Source organism: Arachis ipaensis, chromosome B9 (genome assembly GCF_059453495.1).
Source record: "Arachis ipaensis isolate K30076 ecotype BB chromosome B9, ASM5945349v1, whole genome shotgun sequence".
NCBI classification, from domain to species: domain Eukaryota; kingdom Viridiplantae; phylum Streptophyta; class Magnoliopsida; order Fabales; family Fabaceae; genus Arachis; species Arachis ipaensis.
The window spans coordinates 60,605,119-60,611,135 of record NC_142444.1 but is presented as its reverse complement, the minus strand read 5'-3'; the positions used below and the strand labels follow the sequence as shown (position 1 = coordinate 60,611,135).

General features: G+C 38.7%; 1 non-coding gene across 1 annotated transcript; it reads left to right on the top strand.

Annotated features, from left to right (window-relative positions):
- The first annotated feature begins 557 nt into the window (after window positions 1–557).
- On the top strand, window positions 558–665 carry LOC148544833 (small nucleolar RNA R71). Its single transcript, XR_015900506.1, has one exon. It is a non-coding gene; the product is annotated as a small nucleolar RNA R71 (small nucleolar RNA).
- Window positions 666–6,017: the final 5,352 nt, after the last annotated feature.

The window sequence follows — 6,017 nt, the reverse complement described above, 5'->3', positions numbered from 1 at the left end:
GGATTCTGCTCAGAATTCTCTGTCTGTTGCTGAGTGGATGATGGAAAAGGCTTGCTATTGCTAAACTTGTTTCTTCCACCATTATTAAAGCCTTGTTGAGGCTTTTGATCCTTCCATGAGAAATTTGGATGATTTCTCCATGATGGATTATAGGTGTTTCCATAAGGTTCACCTAAGTAATTCACCTCTGCTATTGCAGGGTTTTCAGGATATAAGCTTCTTCTGCATAAGAAGCCTCTTGAGTACTGTTGGATGCAGCTTCCATTCCATTCAGACTGAGAAATCATATTGACTTGCTGAGTCAATATTTTGTTCTGAACCAATATGGCATTCAGAGTATCAACTTCAAGAACTCCCTTCTTCATAGGCGTCCCATTACTCACAGGATTCCTCTCAGAAGTGTACATGAACTGGTTATTAGCAACCATGTCAATGAGTTCTTGAGCTTCTGCAGGCATTTTCTTTAGGTGAATGGATCCACCTGCAGAAGTATCCAATGACATCTTTGATAGCTCAGATAAACCATCATAGAATATATCCAGGATGGTCCATTCTGAAAGCATGTCAGAAGGACACTTTTTGGTCAACTGTTTGTATCTTTCCCAAGCTTCATAGAGGGATTCACCATCTTTTTGTTTGAAGGTTTGAACATCCACTCTAAGCTTGCTCAGATTTTGAGGAGGAAAGAACTTGGCTAAGAAAGTCATGACCAGCTTATCCCAAGAGTTCAGGCTATCTCTGGGTTGAGAGTCCAACCAGATTCTAGCTCTGTTTCTTACAGCAAATGGGAAAAGCATGAGCCTGTAGACTTCAGGATCTACTCCATTAGTCTTAACAGTATTACAGAGCTGCAAGAATTCAGTTAAGAACTGAAAAGGATCTTCAGATGGAAGTCCATGAAGCTTGCAGTTCTACTGCATCAGAGAAACTAGCTGAGGTTTCAGCTCAAAATTGTTTGCTCCAATGGTAGGAATGGAGATGCTTCTTCCATATAAATTGGAATTAGGTTCAGTAAAGTCACCAAGCATTCTCCTTGCATTATTGTTGTTGGGTTCGGCTGCCATCTCCTTTACTTGTTCGAAATTTTCAATAAGGTTGTCTCTGGATTGTTATAATTTAGCTTCTCTTAGTTTTCTCTTCAGAGTCCTTTCAGGTTCTGGATCAGCTTCAACAAGAATGCCTTTTTCTCTGTCCTTGCTCATAAGAAAGAGAAGAGAAAAAAAAAAAGAAGAGGAATCCTCTATGTCACAGTAAAGAGGTTCCTTATTGTTAGTAGAAGAAAAGAAGAAGAGAAAAATCTGAACTCAGAAAGAGAGAGAGAGAGGGTTCGGATTTTTGGTGGGTAGGGGAGAGATGTTAGTAGATGAATTAAATAAATAGAATAAGATGAGAGAGGGAAAATTTCGAAAATAATTTTTGAAAAAGAGTTAGTGATTTTTGAAAATAGTTTTTGAAAAAGGTTAGTAATTTTTCGAAAATTCAAAGAAATAACAAATATAAAATAATTAGTTTAATTAAAAAGAAATTTTGAAAAAGAGGGAGATATTTTCGAAAATTAGAGAGAGAGAGAGTTAGTTAGGTGGTTTTGAAAAAGATAAGAAACAAACAAAAAGTTAGTTAGTTAGTTGAAATAATTTTGAAAATTAATTTTGAAAAGATAAGAAGTTAGGAAGTTAGAAAAGATATGATAGAAATTAGTTTTTGAAAAAGATTTGATTTTTAAAATCACAATTAATTACTTGATTCACAAGAAATCACAAGATATGATTCTAGAACTCAAAGTTTGAATCTTTCTTAACAAGCAAGTAACAAACTTGAAATTTTTTGAATCAAAACATTAATTGATGATGTTATTTTCGAAAATATGATGTAAAATAAGAAAAAGATTTTTGAAAAATATTTTTGGAATTTTCGAAAATAACTAAGAGGTTTGAAAAAGATTTGATTTTTGAAAAAGATTTTGAAAAAGATAAGATTTTCAAATTGAAAATTTGATTTGACTCATAAGAAACAACTTGATTTTGAAAATTTTTTGAAAAAGTCAATCCAAATTTTCGAATTTGAGAGAAAAAGGGAAAGATATTTTTTTTGGATTTTTGAATTTTTATGATGAGAGAGAAAAACAAGAAAAATGATGCAATGCATGAAATTTTTAGATCAAAACAATGAATGCATGCAAGAATACTATGAATGTCAAGATGAACACCAAGAACACTATGAAGATCATGATGAACATCAAGAACGTATTTTTGAAAAATTTTTAATGCAAAGAAAACATGCAAGACACCAAACTTAGAATTCTTTAATGCTTAGACACTAAGAATCCAAGAATGCATATGAAAAACAAGAAAAGACACCAAACATGCAAATGCAAAGATCAAACAAGAAGACTTACCAAGAACACTTGAAGATCATGAAGAACACCATGAATGCATGATTATTTTCGAAAAAAATGCAAGATGCACATGCAATTGACACCAAACTTATAACATGACTCAAGACTCAAACAAGAACACGTTCATAGGGAATGATGATGATTGTCACGTTCATCACATTCAGGTTGAAGTGCGAATGAATATCTTAGAAGCGAAATAAGATGAATTGAATAGAAAACAGTAGTACTTTGCATTAATCTTTGAGGAACAGTAGAGCTCCACACCTTAATCTATGGTGTGTAGAAACTCTACCATTGAAAATACATAAGTGATAATGGAGTTCATTGGTCTCGGCCCCAGAGGGGAACCAGAGTAAGCAAGACTACTATGATCCGAAGATAAACTCAGGATGTCAAATACAATAGTAAAAAGTCCTATTTATAATAAACTAGCTACTAGGGTTTACAGAAGTAAGTAATTGATGCATAAATCCACTTCCAGGGCCCACTTGGTGTGTGCTTGGGCTGAGCTTGAAGTCTACATGTGGATAGGTCATTCTCGGAGTTGAACGCCAGCTTTTGTGCCAGTTTGGGCGTTGAACTCCACTTTGCAGCTTGTTTCTGGCGCTGGACGCCAGAATTGGGCAGAAAGCTGGCGTTGAACGCCAGTTTGCGTCATCTAAACTTGGGTAAAGTATAGAATATTATACATTGCTGGAAATCCCTGGATGTCTACTTTCCAACGCAATTGGAAGCGCACCATTTTGAGTTTTGTAGCTCTAGAAAATCTAATTTGAGTGCAGGGAGGTCAGAATCCAACAGCATCAGCAGTCCTTCTTCAACCTCTGAATCTGATTTTTGCTCAAGTCCCTCAATTTCAGCCAGAAAGTACCAAAGATCACAGAAAAACACACAAACTCATAGTAAAGTCCAGAAATGTGAATTTAACATAAAAACTAGTGAAAACATCCCTAAAAGTAACTAGATTCTAATAAAAACATACTAAAAACAATGCCAAAAAGCGTATAAATTACCCGCTCATCACTCGCACAACTCTCTGTTCGAAACCTTGTTTTGCCAAATTTTGGGTGACGCAATCGCGTGGTTGACGTGGTCGCATGGGTGGTTAATATTGGAATATGACGCGGATGCGTGGGGCACGCGTTCGCGTGGTAGGGCTTGTGCGACTAGCGCCAGTCCAGCCCCACTTCAGCACAACTTTCGGCCATGCACCCTTTCTTACGTCGATTTTCATGTCATGCGTCCGTGTGGGTGATGCGGACGCGTCAGCGACACGGTCGCGTGGGGTGATTTGAGCCACAGGCATGCCTCCAGCCACACTCTCGCGTGACTTTCTGTTCGATTGCTTTTTCTTCCTTACTCGCATGTGACGCGGACGCATTCCAGACTTTTTGGGCACCACTTGTACTGGGCTGACCCATTCGCTATCTGAGATGGGGTAAATGATATCTGCTTCAAGTAGCCTGGTCACTTCATTCTTAACAACTTCTAAAATGGTGGGATTCAGTCTTCTCTAAGGTTGACGGACGGGCTTTTCTGCCTCTTCTAGGAATATTCTGTGCTCACAAACTTGAGGGCTGATGCCTGCGATATCTGCCAGGCTCCATCCAATTGCTTTCTTGTGTTTCCTCAGCACAATGAGTCACTGTTGCTCATGGGGCAAAGCACCCAAAAGTCGATTGCTTTTTCTTCCTTACTCGCATGTGACGCGGATGCGTCGGCGACGTTGTCGCGTCGCGGGACACTTTTTTTTTTATAAATAAAAATATGTGAATGCAGATGCAAACTAAATGTGCTAATAAAGAGAAGAGTTATTGAAAAAAGAAAACTAAGAATAAAGAAAGGAACGATCATACCATGGTGGGTTATCTCCTACCCGGCACTTTGCTTTAACGTCCTTAAGTTGGACGCTCCACTAGTTCAGTCTACTGCTGTAGGTGGATCCTCCAAGAGGAAGATCTCTAGCTCCCTGGTTTTCATTGCCTTCGCACCATGATATAGCTTTAGGCGAGGTCCATTAACTTTGATGAATTCAGAGCTTGAAGGATGACTCAGGTGGAAAACTCCATATGGCTCAGCCTTCTCTATTCTATATGGACCTTTCCATCTTGATCTCAACTTTCCTGGCATGAGTCTCAGTCTAGAGTTGTAAAGGAAGACAAAGTCCCCAGGTTGGAACTCTCGCCTCTTGATGTGCTTATCATGCACAGCCTTCATCTTTTCCTTGTACAGTCTTGAGTTCTCATAAGCTTCTAGGCGTTGGCTCTCTAATTCTTGCAGTTGTAACTTTCTCTCAGTTCCGGCCTTCTCAAATTCCATATTGCACTCCTTTACTGCCCAAAAGGCTTTGTGCTCTACCTTTACTGGGAGGTGACAGGCCTTTCCATAAACTAAGTGGAAGGGACTCATCCCAATGGGTGTCTTGTATGCAGTTCTGTATGCCCAGAGTGCATCTTATAGCCTGGTGCTCTAGTCTCTTCTATTAGGTTTGACTATCTTCTGCAATATACTCTTTATCTCTCTGTTAGACACCTCAGCTTGCTCATTAGTCTGGGGATGGTAGGCTGTTGCCACTTTATGAACTATCCCATGCTTATTCAGTAATCCTGTTAGTCTCCTGTTACAGAAATGGGTGCCTTGATCGCTCACGATTGCTCGTGGTGATCCAAAGCGACAAATAATGTGGTTTCTAACAAAGGAAACAACAGTGTTAGCATCATCAATGCGGGTAGGAATTGCTTCCACCCATTTAGAAACGTAATCTACAGCTAACAATATATAAAAATAACCATTAGAATTTGGAAATGGACCCATGAAGTCAATGCCCCAAACATCAAAGATTTCATAGAAAAGCATAGTCTGTTGAGGCATCTCATCCCTCTTGGATATATTACCAAACCTTTGGCACGTGGAACAAGATTTACAAAATTCAGCAGCGTCTTTAAAAAGGGTAGGCCACCAGAATCCACAATCTAAAATTTTTCTAGCTGTTCTTTGAGGGCCAAAATGTCCTCCACTCTCAGATGAGTGACAGGCCTCTAAAATAGACTGGAATTCTGATTGAGGCACACACCGCCGAATTACCTGGTCAGCGCCACATCTCCATAAATATGGGTCATCCCATATATGATATTTGGACTCACTTTTCAGCTTATCTCTTTGATGCTTAGTAAAGTTTGGAGGAAAGGTGCGGCTAACTAGATAATTAGCTACAGGTGCATACCAAAGGATTACTTCAAATACTGCTTGTAAATCATCAAACGGGAAATTATCATTTATAGGAGTGGTGGTATCCTTAATGTACTCAAGGCGACTCAAGTGGTCTGCCACTAGATTCTGGTTACCACTCCTATCCTTAATTTCTAAATCAAATTTTTGTAGTAGCAGTATCCAACGTATAAGCCTTGGTTTGGACTCTTTTTTAGCTAATAAATACTTTAGAGCTGCATGGTCTGAGTACACTACTACTTTAGTACCGAGTAAATAGGCTCAGAATTTATCCAGAGCAAAAACAATAGCAAGAAGTTCTTTTTCAGTAGTAGTGTAATTAGACTGAGTTGTGTCTAAAGTCTTAGACGCATAAGCAATTACAAAAGGATCCTTACCTTCACGCTGAGCCAGC